The sequence below is a fragment of the Phascolarctos cinereus genome, unplaced genomic scaffold (genome assembly GCF_003287225.1).
Source record: "Phascolarctos cinereus isolate Bilbo 61053 unplaced genomic scaffold, phaCin_HiC Scaffold_2;HRSCAF=192, whole genome shotgun sequence".
Lineage (NCBI taxonomy): Eukaryota > Metazoa > Chordata > Mammalia > Diprotodontia > Phascolarctidae > Phascolarctos > Phascolarctos cinereus.
The window spans coordinates 274,522,301-274,541,870 of record NW_027555625.1 but is presented as its reverse complement, the minus strand read 5'-3'; positions in this window follow the sequence as shown (position 1 = coordinate 274,541,870).

The window sequence follows — 19,570 nt, the reverse complement described above, 5'->3', positions numbered from 1 at the left end:
TGCATGCACATATGTATAATGTACATGTGTATATATAGTTTACACATATGCATGTATACATGTTTATATACACACACATAGATAGGTAGACAGACATAGGTAGACAGACATAGACAGACAGACAGACAGACAGACAGATAGATAGATAGACAGATAGCATTAGAAGTCTCTGACCCAGCCTGAGACCAAACTCAATGTAGTAGGAACCAAGGACATGGACTAGCTCTGCTATTCCCACTCTGTTACCTGAGAAAGGCCCCTAACTTCCCTGGGTTTTAATTTCCTTGTCTATGAACTGAGAGGGCTCAGCCAAAAGACCTTTAAGTCCTAGTGATCTATGATTGGCACTTTCATACTTGAAAGTGGATGGTTAGAGAAGAAAACTAACTCCACAATCTTCCATCCTCCAAAGCATTCTCATCATCCCCGGCCAATCTTAGAAGCTTCCTTGATCAATGAGGTTATAGACTTAGTGCCTGAAGGGACTTTAGAGGTCATCTAGCCCAACCTCTTCATTTTCTGAATAAGGAACTGAGACCTAGAAAGGGTCATTACTGGTAAGAAGCAGAACCAGAATTTGAATCCAGGATTTGGATTCCAGATCCAGCAGTCTTCCTGCATATCACCCTTTTCCTTGGCCTGATCTCTCTTCCCAAGATCAGCACAGCCCTGGTCATGAAATTAAAAGTTTGCTGAAATCCTTCTATCCCTTAATCAAAGTCAACTGAAGATCTCTCCCACACTGGTCTGCCACTAGACTTGAAATTCCTAATCTGAATCACTCCCCTAGAGTTAATACATTGTACCTAAGGGGGATCTGGGGGAGGGTGCAGTTTATAGCAGGAATCAGCTAGTATTAATTTTGGATGCAGTGTAAAGGAATTCTCAGTCCTTAGACTGAGCATCATAGAGTTGTGATTATTAGAAACTGAAAGAGCCTTAGGGATCATATAATCCTTTCATTTTATGAAAAAGAAACTGAGGAACAGAGAGGCAGAGCCACAAACAAGTCATTATTTTACCAGTGCAAAAAAACAACGAGATTGAGAAGGAATAGAAGTGAGGACAGTCCATGGGCATGGGGTTCAGGAGTACAAAGGATAAGAGTCTTACCCTGGACTCTATGGGGGGTTAGGGGAAGAAGCAAACCTGGGAGAGGGCCCCCTTGTGACAATTGTAGAGGGGTATTTGTACAAACTGATAAAGGAAGGACCTCAAAGTGAAATGAAAGGACGGCAATCCAATGGACTTGGATAAAGCACACTCGCACTATTTGTGGCACTGCAAGTCTTGTCCAAGCACCTTCCTTAGCAAGTTTCTTACCAGAGCCAGGAGTGGTACCTATACTTAATCCATTTTCCCATCTGAGGCCTGCCCAGACAGGGTTGGGTAATTACAACCCAAGGCATTAGAAAGGAAGGGGCCACCTCCTACAGAGATCATTTTTAATCTAAAATAATGTTTTGTGTCACCAAATTGGTTTGTAGCTAGTGTTCATTGCCTTTGCATAGGGCAGTTTGAATGGCTTCCATTGCTAACAACAGCCTTGTTAGAATTGGGCTTTGGCAGATGTAGTAATTTACCATAAATGCCCCTCATGCCAGATTCCAGGAACCCAGCAGAGCTCTTTGAATTCCCCCCAGCATTACTCATTCACTCTATCTCAGCCCATGGAAAACCCACCTGAGCATATAGATTTCCCAGACAGAAGGTGGGGTTGAAAAGTCCTTGCCCATGCAGCTGCTTCCTAGGGGAATGACTGACTAGTGAGAGGGAAGAGAGCTTTTCATGAGGAAATCATAGATTTAAAGTTAGAAGAGATTTTAGAAGCCATGGAGCCAACTTCCTCTTTTTACAAAAAGGAGCTAAGACTCTGAAAGAAGTTAAATGATTAACCCAGGGTCATACAACTAGTGAATACCTGAAGCAGAATTTGAATCTTGGCCTTCCCAATTCCAATTCTGATGCTCAATCCACTAGGCTGTGCTGCCCCATGAAGGGTGTTAGAGGGAGACACACTTCCACTCAATATTAAAGCTAGTTTCCTAAAAATCAGATCTGTCTAACATTGCAATAAGCTACCTTGAAAGATATGTCATTGGAGATGTACAAGTAGAGACTGGAGTGACTATAATAGAGGATATGTACCATCAGAGGACAATCAGACTCCAGGAGGAGTTGTACTAAATTTCTAAGATCATATAGTCCTATGATTCATTGCAAACAATCTCTTCTTCCTTAGTTCATCTACATCTAAAGCTGGCATTCCCGAGAGTTCATCCCAGCGTAGCTCCACTTCCCCACCCTTCATACAAATATGTGTGTAAATCATCCATGATGGGGAGTTTCTAATACCTTCCCAAATAATTCCATCTAGGACCCTTTCTTGGTAGTCTACTCTATTTTTTTATCCCTTCTTCCTAGGACTCAAGTCAAATCAAATCTTATTCTTCATGCCTCTTCTCTCCCTGACAGGTAAAAAAGTTCTTTTTTAAGTCTACTTGGCATTTCCCCATGCTTTAAATTTAGTCCATTTTCTTGACAATTAAGTAAATTAATTTGGTGATGTTCTTAGAAACATAGCTGCAATGCCTTCTGGGTAGTGGAGTACTAATGAGCACAATTATTTTGGAGAGGAAAGATTTTTTAAAAATTACAAACACCTGTGAATTTATAGAGCAAAGATGATGATACTATGAGACCAGAATTGGTGAGTGATTCATGCTTCTGTGACATTGAGTAATAATAATTATAATGATAATATTATTAATAAACCAGAATGTTTTTAAGGGACTAGTACATTCAGTTTTCTCATGCTGAAAGGTGACATGTATAGTGGGAAGAGCAATGGACGGGGAGCTAAGACATCTAGTTTCCTGTTTCAGGTCTGCCACTAATTCACTATGTGATCTTAGGGGTTTTCTGGGTCTCAGTTTCCTTATCTGCAAAACTGAATAAACCCAAGAAGAGCATGGGGAGATGGAAAAAGTTTAGGACCTGGGTCTGACTTCCAGCTCTGTTACTTATATAATTGGAGCCCCATATTCCACTGGTATAGAACTATCTCGTTATTGGTAGAAATTTATGCTGTTCCTACATGAGAGGGAGGAGAGGCTGATGGGAGCAAGAGATAAGGAGATCCAGTCTTTTCAGTCTCTTTGTGCTAGTCATTCTTTCTGATTTTTCAACTTCCAGCTTCAAGAGAAAAGATATTTGAGAACCTTTCTTCAGTGTCACAAAGGAAGAAAGACTCTGGGAAGGGGCCAACATGTAGAACTTTGAATATGTCCTTATTCTTATCTTGCCCCACTGGAGATTTCAGGGAATTTTCCCTGTGGGTGAGACTTGGGACTCTCTCATGGTTGAACCATGTTATCTGATTCCCAAAAGGAGAATTCCTTCACTCTATATTATCTGAAAGTCAAATTTTCTATTCAGCTCTGGTCTTTTCATCAAGAATGATTGAAAGTCCTCTATTTCACTGAATGTTCATTTTTCCCCTGAAGGATTATATTCAGTTTTGCTGGATTGGTGATTCTTGTTTGTAATCTTATCTCCTTTGACCTCTGCAATATCATATTCCAAGCCCTCCGGTCCCTTAATGTAGAAGTTGCTAAACCTTGTGTTATCCTGATTGTGTTTTCACAATACTTGAAATGTTTCTTTCTGGCTGCTTGCAATATTTTCTCCTTGGCCTGGGGACTCTGGAGTTTGGCTATAATATTCTAAGGAGTTTTCCTTTGGGGATTTCTTTCAGGAGGTGATTAATGGATTCTTTTAATTTCTATTTTACCCTCTGGTTCTACAATATCAGGGAAATTTTCCTTGATAATTTACAGAAAGATGCTATCTAGGTTGACCTTCCAAGTTGTCTTGGGCTGGAAATTTGTTTCACTCTTGTCTTTTTGTGGGTTCTGCTGCTCTAGAATTTGTTTAGAGCCATTTTTACAGGTATTTGAAGGGTTTGGGGAAGAGCTCAAGCAAGTCACTGCTTTTACTTCTCCATCTTGGCTCTGCCCCCTTCCTCTCCGCTCTGTGTTATCTGGCATATATTCTCCTATATGTAGTTTGGTTTCTGTTGTGCTATCAATAGAAAATAGGTTTCTTTGCTATTTGCTATGTTTGTGTTCATTGTGGAACTGGTATTTGGTGGAAAAAACACATAGTGATTATAGATATCAGTCCTTAGATACAAAACTTAGGATCCTCTTTCCCCATCAATGAAGAATGATCAGAAGTTTAGTGTGAACCTAGAAACTACATCTCCTAGACTAATAATATTTAAGGGGATCAGAGAGATATATAATTCTAGCCTGATACTCCCTGTCTCTGAGGAGAACAGAATAGTAGGCCAGAGACATCAACATCCTGCTTCCCTTCCTGGCAGGAATTAGGGTCTCAATTGGAGAAAGGTTGAGAGGGAAGAGCCTCTAGATATGTATCTATTTTGATTCCTTGCAAGCCACACATCAACACGCCACTCGCTACATGTATGAACAGCCTCACACACTTCCTACCAGTGAGACCTTGGGGGAGTCATTGCCCTTCTCTAATCATCTTACAAATGAGTATATTAGACTACATTAGATTAAGGTCCCTTCCTGCTCTAAATTTTATGATACTGCATGTGATCTGTCTGGCTCATGCAAGAATCAAATGAATTTGAAAGCATCTTCTAAGCATAAATTACTATACAAATGAAGGGAACTACCAACACAGGGGCTGGCCTCAAGCCTTCAGCTCTGATAAGATAGGTGGGTGATTATAGGATGAGATTCAAAAACCAATATAAAGCCCCTATGTCCCAAATTGTTTTTCCTATTTGCATCTCTCAGTGCATGAAATCCCATTATAGTAAAATTACTCTTTTGGGTCAAGGCATGGTAATCACTTGGAGAGTATCATTCTAAACCATTAACATCCAAGAGTTCAATGAGTTTCTCAGATTTGCAAACCAGTCTTTCAGGGCTCTGGAGAGATGGGGGTCTGGACTCAGGGACAAAATGTGGAGAACTCTAAGAGGCAATGGCAAACATGGGAGCATGTTGGACCTGGGCTGGAAGAGAGGAAGGCACATAGTACTTATGGACACCAAAGAGGAACTCTGACTTTTAATCTTGTGATGGGCCAGCCCCATTTGAAGTATAATATCGGATCAATCTGTAAGGGAAAAAAATGGAAAGGACTCTCTCTATTCCCCCCCCCAAAAAAAACCCCACCAAAATGGCCAAACAGATGGCAGAACACATTTTTAAATGGCTTTTAACACAATGATTTCTCTTGCTTGCTCCTTCTTCCTTTAGCCAAAAGCCTCACCAGCTGTCACCCATCTCAGGGAAAATGTCAGGGATGATTGCTGCCTTCACTTCTCATCTTGAAAGAGGCATTTGCCTGCAATGACTTTAGCCAGACAATGTACTGTCCTAAGGAAACCTGGAGAAGCTCTGGTGAAAGGATCTCTAAGAGATAAAGAACCAGCATGGGAGCAGCAATCAAAGCACCGCACTTGGCATTGGAAAAGACGGATTCAAATTCCAGCCCTTACTTGCTTAGGGATATGACCATGCCTCCCTGCTAGACATTCTCTCCTCGTCAGGTTTTCCTGACATTGTTCTTTCTCTGTTCTCTTCCTATCTGTCAGACCAATTCTTCTCAGACTCTTTTGCAGGTTCATCATCAATTTCCTACCCCTTATGCATAGTTGTAGCCCAGGGCTCTGATCTGGGCCAATTATTCTTCTCTCTAAACTCTCCCTCAGGAATCTCATCAGATCTGATGGATTTAACTATCATCTCTATGGAGATGACTTTCAAATCTATCTATCTAACCCTTAACCTTGAGCTCCAATTCCACATCTCCAACTGCCTAATTCATATCTCCACCTGAATGTCCCATAGTCATCTCAAACTCAACTATCCAAAGTAGGATTCATTATTTTTTTTCCTTAAACCCACCTTCTCCTACTAATTTCCTTATTTCTGTCCAGAGTACCACCATTCTTCCACTCACTCAGATAGTAATCTCAGAATCTTTTTTAAATTTATTTTTACTTTATTTTTAATTCCAAATTCTCCCCCTTCCTCCACCCCTCCCTCACCCATTGAGAAGTCAAGAAATATAATATCCATTATACATTTGAAGTCTTGCAAAACACAATTTCCACATTAGCCAGGTTGTAGAGGGGGAAGCAAGAAAAATAAAGAGTTAGAAATGTACCTCAAGGAGGAGGTCACTGACAAAAACAAAAGTGCCATATATACCAACATATTTATAGCAGCATATTTTGTGATAGGAAAAAAAAAACTAGAAACAAAATATATGCCCATTGATTGAGGAATAGCTAAGTAAATTATCATATATGAATGTAAAGGAATATCACCATGCTGAAAGAAACATTGAGCGTGACAAATGCAAAGAAGCATGGAAGGACTTAACATCTACTAATAGAAGATAAAGTAAGCAGAGCCAAGAATACAATATACAAAATGAAAAAAAAAAGCAACATAAATGGGAAAAAAATAAGAATCATGAACCAAAACTGAATGTCATGAAACCATAAAGAGCAACAGTAGACATAAGGAAGAGATACCCTACCCCACCCTCACCCTTCTCCTTTGCAGAGGTCAGGATCCACAGAACATTCCACATAAAGCCAGATTTTTTTTTTGACGAGTTGACCAAGTTTGCTGAATGTTTCATCTTCTCCCTCATTTTACGTCTTTCTTTTAAAAAAATCATTAATATACAGAAGATCTCTTTGTGTAGGAGAGATGGAGGAATCTATAGGTGGAATGAAGGTGATATAAAACCAAATATATAAACAAAATATATTTTTAAAAGATTTAATGGTGTTATTGTGACTGATTTTGTGAGAAAGCATACCAGTAGCAGCTTGGGAGCTACAGTGGTGAGTCATAGTAGTGTATTCTCCCCGTCATATTTACCCCTAGAACCTTAAACGTGAGTAATAGCTGCAAGTTTACCCCACTGGGAAACTTCCCAGCCTGATAGAGTGGGTGCAAGTGGGGTGAGTAAGCCATTCCAAGCCCAGGGAGAGAGAGGGAGAGCTGGGGAGAAATGTACCTATAATGCCTAGCCTCCATCAACTCACACTGTAATCCTACTGGTGCAGTCTCTCCTCACATCTCACTTGGATTACTGCAGTAGCCTTCTAATTGGTTCCCCTATGTCCTATCTCATCCCCCTCAAATCAGTCTTCTACACAATTGTCAAATTTATCTTCCTAAATGGACCAAATCATTCTCCTGCCCAAAACACTTATTGGCTCCTCTTTGCCTTTAGATTGAAATATAAACTCTTCTGTTCAGCATGGAGAGCCTTTTGGCAATAGCCCATCTTTCCAAGATGAGTAACTACTACTACTCCTGTTCACACACTCTGCTCTAGCCAAACTGGTCTACTTAATGTCCCTGATATGAAAGTCCATCCCCCTGCTCTGTGCCTTTGCATAGCCAGTCCCCCATACCTGGAATGTTCTTCCTCTTTATCTCAGCCTCTAAGAAACCCCAGCTCTCTTCAAGGATCAGCCATTTAAGCACAGCAATGTTCTTGCTTTTGTCTTTGTATCTTTAGAACCTGACAGAGGGCCCAACGCATGGTAGGCATTTAATAAGTGTCTCTTGGGAAACTGACTTTGGACAAGTAAGTCAACCTCTCTGGGCCTCTCTTTTCTTACCTGCAAAATGGGATTTTTTTTGAGCAATGCACTTTGAAAATTTACATATGACATAAATCTGAGTTATTATTATAGAAATGGACTTATTCTTGAGCATCTTTATAAGCTTATTGCCAGAATAACCTGAAATGTCTACCATTACATCACTCTGAGTGACACTCACTGGACTGGGATTGCTCAGCAAAATTCCCTGGGCAATGGCCTCTGTACTTCTGTTTAGGGCAATAGTGACTAGTTATTTAAGGTGGACTCAAGGACTACAGCTGGTATATTCTTTGGGACACCAGCCATGACATTCTGGGGATTGGGATGTGATTGGCTCCCAAAATGACTTTCAGGCCAGGGTTTTCTAAAGGTCAATCATCTCTTCTCCTCCTGCCAAATAAGCTGGAGTGTGTGTGTGTGTGTGTGTGTGTGTGTGTGTGTGTGTGTGTGTGTGTGTTTTGCTTTATTTAATTTTTTAAAGGAGGAATTTGCTGAAATTTCTTTACCACCCTCCCAATACCCTAAAAAATCACACTGAGACTGATTTAGATAACTTTAAAGACAGCTTTAAAATTCCTTTCTTCCCTATTTAACTGTTCTGAAGAGGTAGAGGATCAAGTCCAAATAAAGCAGGAGCCTGCTCAGGGTTGAGGATGTGGCTGGACAGCAGTATCCACAGGGGCCCCAGACATGCCTTTCATCAGTAATGCTTAATGATTTACAAATTGCTTTCCTCGCAGCCCTTTTATGACGTAGCTCATGCAAATATTATCATCTGCATTTTACAGAAGCTTGCAGAGGCGTGTAGAAGTTATTTGACTTGCTCATGGTCACACAGCTGATAAGTGTCATAGGCAGCATTTGAACCCTAGTTTTTAGACACCAAGTCTGGGACTCTTATCACTGTGGTATATGCTTCTAATTCAGGGGTGGGGAACCTGCAATCTTGAGGTCACATGTGGCCCTCTAGGTCCTCAAGTATGGCCCTTTGATTGAATCCAAACTTCAAAGAATAAATCCTTTTATTAAGGGGATTTGTGGCCTTGAGGCCACAGGCTCCCCACCCCTGTTCTAATGTGAAATGCTACAGGTGTTCGGAGAGCGGACATAGCACATATGGGTGACATGGGAACTGAACCTTGACAGGGCAGGACTTCAGCTGGCATTATCTCATATTGTCCTGACCGTCCCCAGGAGACACAGGGCACCAATTATTATCCCCGCTTTATAGCAATCATTAAAGAGAGATTGAATAGGGGAGTGGATAGGGGACTGGCCTTAGCAAAAAAAAAAAAATGGAAGTTCAGATCCTGCCTCGGCAGCTAGGTGACACAGTAGATAGAGTGCTGGGCCTGGAGTCAGGAAGACTCCTATTCCTGAGTTCTGGCCTACTCCCATTCCTAATTCTGGCCTCAGACACTTATTAGCTATGTGACCCTGGGCAAGTCACTTATTTCTTTTTGCCTTAGTTTCCTCACTGTAAAATGAGCTGAGGAAGGAAATGGCAAACCACTCCAGTATCTCTACCAAGAAAATTCCAAATGAGGTCACAAAGAGTCAGACACGACTGAAAACAACTGAACAACAACAAACCTGGTCAAGCTATTGCTCAATGCTCTAAGCAACTAAGACTACCTCCTGGAGTAGTTGGTAGGGGGAGTTTCCTCACTGGGAGTTACCTTCCTACAACATTGAAATGATTGGTCCAGTTAGGGGAGAAAAACATTCCATAACTATCTGGTGAATTCAATTAATGTGGAAATTGAGACATAGAGTGCTGTTCAATAGCAGCATCAGGAGTTGAACCCACTCCCTTACACTTAATAGATGTGAATTTTAGGGGGGAAAAAGAAAGCCAGCAGTGCTTGGTCATGGGTCTTGCTTTGAGAGAACGTGACTAAGCCTAAGGATGTGCTCAGGAATCATCCTAAGGGAACAGTCCAGGACTCATAGGACTTAGAGCTAGAAGGGACGTAGAAGACTATCATGGTCCAGCCCCTTCTCTGTACATACAGGGAAACTGAGACCCAAGATCACATACCTAGTAAGAAGCAGATACAGAATTTGAACCTTGATTTTCTCATGCCAGATCTAGTACTCTTGCTGCTTCCTGACCATGCATAACCAGCCCGTTCTTTTAGGGCCATGAGGGAAAAATGGTACACCTTTATGTGGCAATGGAACCCCCACTAATTCTTTATTAAAATTGAAGTTCCATTGCCCCTCTGTGGAACAACAGAACCAGCAAAACTGAATGTGGCTATTTACTGACTTCCTTTCCCTAAATTTGGGGGGACCACTAGTATGGCTCCCAAATTGGCTCCCTGGTCAATGTTTTCTAAAGGTCAGTCACCTCTTCTCCACCTGCCAAATGAGCTGATTTTGTCTGTATATCATTCTAATTTTTTGAAGGAATGATTTGCTGAAACTTTTTCTCACCTTCCCAGTCCTTTAGAATCACACTCAGACTGATTTAAATAACTTTGAAGACAAGATGCCTTTAAAATTCCTTTCCTCCTGGTTTAACTATGTAATTGTTTTCACTTGCAGTAATCTTCTCTTAGACACTCATGCTTGACTTATTTAGTAAATCCTTCTCCGCATTTAAAATCATCCATTAGCATTAAGGAGCCTGACACTCTGTTCTGCACAATAAATCTTAGTGCCATTTAACTAGTAGCTTGCTGCTTGGAGAAGACCTGAATCTTGCTGGTGGAGAAAGACAGAGACCAGACCTACCTTGCCTAACATGTTTTCTGTCTCCCTGGTTCTGAATGCAGTCTTAGGATTTCACTGGGGAACCCCTGTGATTCCTGGAATTGGCACCAGACCCTTGCAGTTTGCTGCTTTGGTGTCCCCATAGATCTCACAGACTGTCAAGGGAACTTGACTTGCCCTGTAGCCAGACTAGGCAATTCAATTCTACAAACTGCTATTTACTAGGTTCATACAATATCCAGGACCCTGTGCTTTGGGGTGGAGCGGTGGCAAGAGTGGGGAAAGGAGACAGGAGAAGAGAGAGAAATATAAGGATAACAAAGACATTGTCTTTGACCTTGTAAATACTGCACATATCCAACCCGGGGTGTTTGATGGGGGCACTAAGGGATATGCTACACGTGGCTGTATTCTCACACATTAACCTCAAAGGTTTGGCATCCAAAACACTGGCTTTCCTTAGGGACCAGTAACAAAAATAGAGTAGTGGAAGCTCCCCATTTTCTGCTTACACACCTTTGTCCCACTGCTCTTTCCCCCTCCCTCCCCTCTGCCTTGAAATCCTACCCATCCTTAAACTTCTTCTGGATGGAGACTTCTTGAACTGCCCATCCCTCCTTCCACCCAAATAATTTCTCTACCATCTGATGTCAAAGCAATTTATGCTCCCCTGTTACCTTATACAGTCAATCTAATGCCTCAAGTGATTTTCTTAGCATAAGAACTCTAAGGTATGAGTAGAGAGAATTCCCCTGGCTCTCTTCAACCATCTCTTTGTATCGCCAGCATCTAGCAGTGTCTGGCACACAGTTGGCTCTTAAAAAAGTACTCACAGATGGGCTGATCTTGAGAAAATTCCAATCTCTCTGGGCTTTTGTTTTCTTAACTGCAAAATGGGTTTTGAAGTCTTTATGCCTCATAGATGGGTTGTAAGGAAAGTACTTTCCAAAGCAAAGCGTTAAACAAATGTCAACTCTGCCATTTAGGTGCAATGTCAAATTGTATTTCAATATGACAGGTTTTCTTTGTAATCCTCTGTGTTTTATTTTAATGTATTTTGAAACATTATTCTGAGAAGGGATCCATAGACTTCACCAGATTGCCAAAGGGATCTATGACATAGAACAGGTTAAGAACTATTGCTTTGAAGGCTATGGACATGCTCATTGGCACTGTTAGAAATAGGCTTGACATCAAAATTTTAGTATCAAGAAAGTTTATTATAAAGAAAGTCCAGAGGATTTAGATGTTTCTGGCCAGAAGCAGGCTCCACCCCTCTTCAGGAGGGGTGGGCCCTGAGTGTAAGGGCAAGTGTGCTTTTATGCAGTTGAATTCGGTGCAAAACCTCCCAAGCCAGGATTGGTCCATCCCTTCCCAGGTTACACCTTTCCTTACATGTTTCCCCTTGATATGCTCAAGTATGTTCCCCCTCGCTTGGTCATACGTCCCATGACTCATTAATGAGGCTCTAATTTTATGCGGGGTGTGTCAGATAATAGTAATGAAGTTCATTAAGCAGGCGCACTAACATTTTGCAGGTGTCCTCAGGTTGACCCTAACTGGTCTGAGCTGGCTCGACCCCTATCTTGATTTTGGGGTCTTCTTGGAACAATCCACTTACTTCCTATTGGTCAAACCCAGCCCACTTACAGTGTACCACCTCCTGGGACCTTTGTTCTTTAAATCTCTGCATTATTCTACCTGTGGAAACTCTAACAGCACCTAAATGAGAGTGAAAAAAAAATACATTTCTTGATTACGTGCTGGTGGCTGAGGCTGCATCAAAATGAATCACTGGTTTTGGATCCTTCCCTTGGCAATTCCTGGTAGATAGGTTTCACTGAAGAATACTATCTGCATGATTAATTGACTGGCTCCCCTGTAAAGGATGGTTTGGGAAGGGATTACTTTTTTTTTTTTGGCCTATGAAAGTGGATGGACAGAACACTGGTAAGTTTTTGGCTTTGTTTTTTTTTTTCTTCTACCTTGTTTCTGAGGAAAATATTTCTATAACATAAGGAGGGCTTTTTGATGGCTTCTGAGTTCTCTTCCAGCAACAGCCTTAGGTTTAAATATTGCTGCTAGTGTTTACTATCTATATGACCCTAGGCAAGTCACTTAACCTCTTTGAATCTCAGTTTCCTCTTCTGTAAAATAAGGGATTAGACTAGATAGTCTTCCAAGGTCTGTCCCAATTCTATGAACTCTGATGGTATATCTTTACTGTAGTTGAGTATGTCATATCACCAAGAATCACAGAATTTGAGAGTTAGAAGGAACCCCAATGACCATTTTGTCCAACCCATACTTGAAGGAACTCCCCACTAAAACAAACTTACAAGTTGTCCTCCAGCCTCTGCTTAAAAACCTCCAGAGGGGAAATCCACTGCCTCTAGAATCAGGCCATTCTGCTTTTGTATAACTCTAATTAAGAATTTCTTCCCAAAATAAGTCTAAATTGACTTCTTTACCAACTTCTACCCATTGGTTTTGATTCTCTTCTCTTGGGACAGAGCAAGTCTAATCTTTACCATATTCCATATGGGAGTCTTTGAATGCTTGAAGACTCTGAGTCTTCTTTTCTCATGCTTAGTTCCTCCAACCAACCCTGATATGTCTTGAACTCAAAGGTCTTCATTATCCTTCTTATCTTCTGGAATTCTCCAGCTTATCTATAACCTTCATAAGTTATGGCCTCCAGAACTGAACAGAATTCTCCAGAAGAGGTCTGAGGAGGGCAGAGTTCAAAAGCACCATTATGTCCTCATTCCTGGAAACTGTGCTCATAATGAAGCTCAAGGTCACATTAGCTTTTTGACCACCACATCATACCCAGTAACTCAGACTGAGCTTGCAATACATTCAAACTCCCAGACTCTTTCCAGAATCCCTATTTTCTATCCATGCCTCTTCTATCTAGTATTTGCAAATTTTATTTTTGTGTTCAAGTGCAAGATTTTACATTTTTAATAATAACAAAAATAACAATGATGATGATAACATTTGCATAACACTTTAAGGTTTTCAAAGCAATTCACAAATATTCTTTCATTTAATGAATAACATCTTTCTAGATTCAGCCCCATACTCTAATCTGTCAGGATCCTTCTGGATCCTTCCCATCTTAGTGTCATCTGCAAATCTGATGAGTATACAATCTATGCTTTTGTCCAAATCACTCATAGAAATAATAAAAAACACATGACCAAAAACATATCCATGTGGTGCTCCTCTAGAGAACTTCTACTCCTTTGACATGGAACCATTAATAACAACCATCCAGCCAATTCTGAATCCATCTGATTGTTCCATCATCCAATTCATAGCTTTCTATCATCTTTATAAGAAGCATTCCCTTCATCTAGTAGTAGTCTTTTAAAACTGTCAAAAAAGGAAATTAGTCTGGCATGACCCATCCTTGATGTATTCATTCTGGCTTTTTGTAATCATTGCCTTCATTTCTAAATGTTCATCAAACATCCTTTTGATTATCTAATGTAGAATTTTCTCAAGAATCAAAGTCAAACTCACTGGCCTAAGTTTTGTGGTTTCTATTCACTTACATTTTTTTAAAAATTAGGATATTTGCTCTTCATTAATTTTGAGATGATTTCCCCACTTCCTAGGATCTTTCATACATCATTGATGGTGGTTCAGCAAACATGGGCAATGTGGGGATTTGTTTTGCTTGACTTTGATATTTGTTACAGGGGTTTTGCTTTTCTTTCCCTGACCCCACCCAGAGGGAAGAGGGAAGAGAGAGAGGGGGTGGTGTGGATAGGGTTGCCCCATAGCCCCAACCAAAGAGAACAGATAAGCAGGATAGCTTTGGAAATTACATGTTGAATATCTTATAATCTTAAAAAGAAAAGCAAGTTCTACTTAATAGAGATTTCTGGTTTCAAATAGAATCTTCTCCTTCTGTTCTACAATGTGCACAAAATGCTTGTTTTCTTTGACAACTGTTAAAAAATAAAATGTATGATCTAACGGAGTTGTTTAGGGCACTAAGTTAAGTGATTTGTTCATAGTTACACAGCTAATATGTTGTCAGAGGCAGGTCTTGAACCTAGGCCTTCTTGACTCCAAGATCAGCTGCCTTCCAAAGAAAATAGATGTGACAAGATAAGGGTGAGGCAGAGAGAAGAAAAACATGAACACTAGACAATCTGCGGCAGAATAAGCTTGTTTAAAGGACGGATTTGACTGAGGAGAAGCAGAGAGCAGAGGCTATTTGTACTGCAATCATCTTCCACCTGTAGACTCTTGTCTGTAGCATATGTAATGTGGGTGTTATTCTTCATTTGCATCATGTGCTTTTAATTCCATATAAATATGTATGCATGGCACCAATGTTGTTTATGTCAGAAAGGGAAAGAGAAAATCTTAGTGCATAATTTGGGGGATATTTTCTGCTTTGTATAGGCAAATTATTGGAGGAAATGTGACTGAGGATGCTGTGTTTATCACTAAGCTGAAAAGTTTTGGGGGGATAGGGGAACCATCTAAGAACTGGATTCTTAGAAATTCATCACCAAAGTGTAATCCCTAAGGCAGACATGACCCTTGGTGAAATTATGAAATGTAGTGGACAGAGGAAGCTGTGACTAAGACATATGCCCTGCCTTTATGGACTTTAAAGTCTAATAGGAGAGATAAGACACAATATGTCACTTTCTGGGGGCAGCTAGGTGGCACAGTGGATAGAGCACCGGCCCTGGAGTCAGGAGGACCTGAGTTCAAATTCGGACTCAGACACATAACACTTACTAGCTGTGTGACCCTAGGCAAGTCACTTAACCCCATTGCCTAGCCAAAAGTAAAAAAAATGTCACTTTCTGCTCTTGATGAGAGCTCCAAGGGCCTCAATACTCTTTTTCCTTCTCCTATCAAACTTCATTTTATGTATATTAATATTTTCTACCCACTGGACTTGGAGTCAGGAAGGCCTGGGTTCAAATCTTTTCTCAGACACTACCATAGGAAAGTCATTTAACCCTCTGTGCCTCAGTTATCTCATCTGTAAAATGAAGTGGTTGGTCTTGATGACCTCTAAAGTCCCTTCCAGTTCTAAATCTACAATTTTGCTATATTATGACCTTTTCAGCAGTAGGGATAGGTTTGCAATTCAGTTCAATTTGGCAAGCATCCATTAAACACCTACTATATGGAAGGTTGTGTGCTAGATTCTCAGGGTACAGAAATTTTTAATATCTCCTACCTTCAAGGAGTCTACATTCTAGGGTAGGAAATGGAGAAGGATATGATATGTACCTAGAAAGGGAAATACAGGCAGTTTAAGGAGAGACAGTATTACTAACTAAAAGCATCAGATAAACTATTCCTATGAATGTGTCACCTGAACTGGGGGGTGAAGAAAGATAAAGTTCCTGAGAGGTGGAATATAGACTTTGATGAGCAATGTAGTCACTCAGATTAGTAGGAACATAGAGACCATGAGTGAGAGTAATGGGAAATTTGTCTAGAAAGATAGGTTGAGCCTGATTCTGACAGACTGCTAATGCTAGGCTGAGAAATGTGCATTTTATGCTAGAAACAAAAGAGAGCCACAGAGAGGGATGTAGTCAGACCTCTGCCCTAGGAAAATTATTTTCATAGCTATTTGGAGAGGGAAAAGAGTGGAAACAGGGAGATCAATTAGGTGGCTATTGCAATAGTCTGGGTGAGAGGATGGGGCCCTGACTAGGGTGATAGTCAAATGAATGGAGAGGGAGGATGTAAGAAATGGTGTGGAGACAGAATCTACATTTGGAAAGTGATTGGTTATTGATGGGGGTGAAGGAGAGGGAAGGCTTGAGAGTGACTACAAGGTTACCAAGTCAGGTGACAGAAAAATGATGGTGTCCTGAATAGAACTAGGGAAGTTTAGAGGAATTTAGGAAAAATATATTCCAAATGATATCCACTCTCCCACAAATCCTTTGGAAAAAAGAACATATATTTCCAAAATTGCTGGCTAGGGTTAGGATTACAATCTGTGGCCATGGAATAAAGATAGTGAAACTACCCTACACCAGAATAAAACCATAACCTCAATTCATTAGCATGGTCTCTAACCCATTGAGCTAATCTTGTTAATCACTGATAATTCCTATATGCCTTAAAAATGTTCTTTTCTCCTCCTTCCTTCATTCTTTCCTTCCTACATTTTCTTCCTCCTTTCATTTCCCTTTCCTTTCCTTCCTTCCTCTCTCCTTTCTTTCCTTCCTTTGTCTCATCTTTCCTCTTTTCTTTATTCTCTTTTTTCCATCCTTCCTTCTTTCCTTTCTTCTCCTAATATTTACTGAGCACTCATACATATGAAGGCTAGACATAAGGATGGTGGAGGGGCTTTAAGAAAATGAAACAGATTTAATCTTTCTTCTCATGGAACTTACAGTATAGAAGAAGAGATGACATATACACAAATAGAATCAAAGGGAAAATGTGATAAGTGTTATAGGAGAGCTATAAAGGAACAGAATTATTGAATCATAGACTATCAGAGAGAGAAGGCACTGTGGAGGCCATTTAGTCCAACCCTCTCCTTTTATAAACAGGGTAATAAGAACCCAGGGAAAAATTTGCCCAAGGGCAACCATATTAGTGCAGGTGACTGTGACCTAAAGAACTGGACTAAGGTGACCGTTTAACATTAAGTCAAATTAATATCAGTAGCCCAGAACCATGATTACAGCCTCTTGGCAATCCCCATCCTGCTCCATCTCCCCAAACAGTCTTCTGAAGCATTTTAATAGCCCCCTTGGACCTCATTCTTGAACCTCTCTGTTACAGACTAATTGCTTCAAATATCTCTAAGAAATATCTAAAGTCAGACCAATGACATTCCTCTGCTGCAAGCAGAAGAGACGGCCAGAGCTATTTTGTGACTCTCACATTTACAGAGTCTTTTCCAAAATCCAAACGCTCAAGTTTTTCACATGGACAAATTAATCACTCAAGGTCATATAGCTAATAAAAGAAGTCAAGATTTGAAACCAGGCCTTTAGGCTTCATGTTCAAGGCTTTTTCTACTACTATCTTTGCTACCTACTTTTGGGGGTTATTATGAGGATCAAAGGGGATAATCTATGGGTAAGTAGTATGTGTTCTAAATCAATTCAGCACCAGATATGAATGACGTTTCCCAAAAACTGTCAGTAGTGAGCCACTTTTGGTATAGTATTATCTGTTCCTTTTTTGGTATTTGGCTTTTTTTATTTTTTAATTTAATTTTTTCAAATTCAATTTTTCCTCCCACCCCTACTGAAATACAAAACCCTTGTAAAAATGATGCACAGTAAAGCAAAATACATTCCCAAATTGATCATGGCCAAAAATGTGTGTTTCATTTTGCATCTCTCTGTCAGGAGGTGGAGAGCATACTATATCATGAGTCTGGAATCGTGTTTAATTCTGTGTATTTAGTCCATTATCTCTCTTTTGGGAGATCCCAGTCCCCTGCAATTATAGTGAATTGTTACATTAATCAAAGTCTATCTAAGTCTTTCAAAGTCATTCATTTTTTAGTGTTGTTATAATTTAAACTGTTCTCGTGGTGCAATTCACTTCACTCTACATCAGTTCATACCTAGGAATATTTTCTCAAGTTTCTCTGAAACTGTCCCTTCCATCATTTCTTAAAGGATAATAATAATATCCCATTACACTCACACTTGATACTTTGTTCAGTCATTCATTTCCCAAACCATGGGCACTTCTTTGGTTCCCAGTTCTTTGTCACCCAAAGAACTACAATAAATGTTCATCTTTTTAGGACCTCTTCCTTTTTTCTTTGATCTCTTTGAGATATAGCTCTAACAGTAGTAGTATTGTTAGGTCAATGAATGTGTACAGTTAAGTGACTTTTTGGACCTCTCCTTTTTTCCCAAAAATGTTTTGTGCCCAGAATGGGTTAGGGGGATAGGAGATAGGGAGTAACTGTAATGGTCAGCCTGGCAGAGAACAAAATGATGACACTGAAAAAAAAAATAGAAGAAAGTTAGAAAAAGGTGAGAGGCTAATAGTCTATGATTTCCTCTCAGGGCCAGGGTGAAATAGGCACTAATCTTGTCCCATAACTACAATCAATCAATGAGTGTTTATTAAAATACTGCTATGTTCTAAGCACTGTGCTAAATGCTTTGAATACAAAGATGATATATTAAACTATCTCTATTTTTGAGGAGCTCATTATTAAATAAGGAAAGGCACCAAGGCAGCTACTGGACCATCATTCCTGTCTTATTGAGCTAGAGTGACTGTTACAGTGTAAGGAGTGGCCAAGGGTTACATCATTGTTTGAAGTATGTAGAGATCAGCACACCCAAAGTGCTGCCCCTAGCTACCTACCTAAGCCAATTCTTTGCAGGATGAAACTATTCCTCTATGCTCCTGCATTGGAGAGACAGAAGAACTTATGAGAAGGCAGCAGAATTACCTCCCTTCCTCTCCTACAGGCATAGGAGTAACTCAAAAGGTAAGGAGAAACACACATTTTGACCATGATCAATTTGGGAATGTATTTTGCTTTACTGTGCATGGGAATGCAGGAAACAATATTGGGGTTGCAAAGGGAACAACAGCTATGTGCTGTGTTATCTGTTGCTTGATACTTCTTCATATAGCCATCCTTTTTCTAATCCAATTAAACTATTGCTTTATTACAGTTTGAGTACTAAGTGATTTTCAATGTGTTATTGTTCAGACATTTTCAGTCTGACTCCTTATGACCCCATTTTGGAGTTTTCTTGGCAAGGATAGTAAGATGGTTTGCCATTTCCTTCTCCAGTTCACTTTACAGATAGGGAACTGTGGCAAGCAAGGTTAGGTGACTTGCCCAGGGTCACACAGCTAGTAAGTGTTTTACTGCAGATTGGAACTCATAAAGATGAATCTTCCTGATTCCAAGCCCAGTGCTCTATCCACTGTGCCATCTAGCTGCCCCAATTTTCAATGGCTGGATCTAAAAAGATGCAGTTTATAGTAAGTGGAGGTTAAACCAAGACTATATTGAACCTAAGTCCTAAGCAGACTTTCAGAGAGAAGTAATAACACAATGCCAGGGAGACACTGACACTCACCATGTGCTATATATGCAAAGAATTTTAACACATATTATATATAGATATAATAATATATAACATACATTATATATAAACGAATAATTAT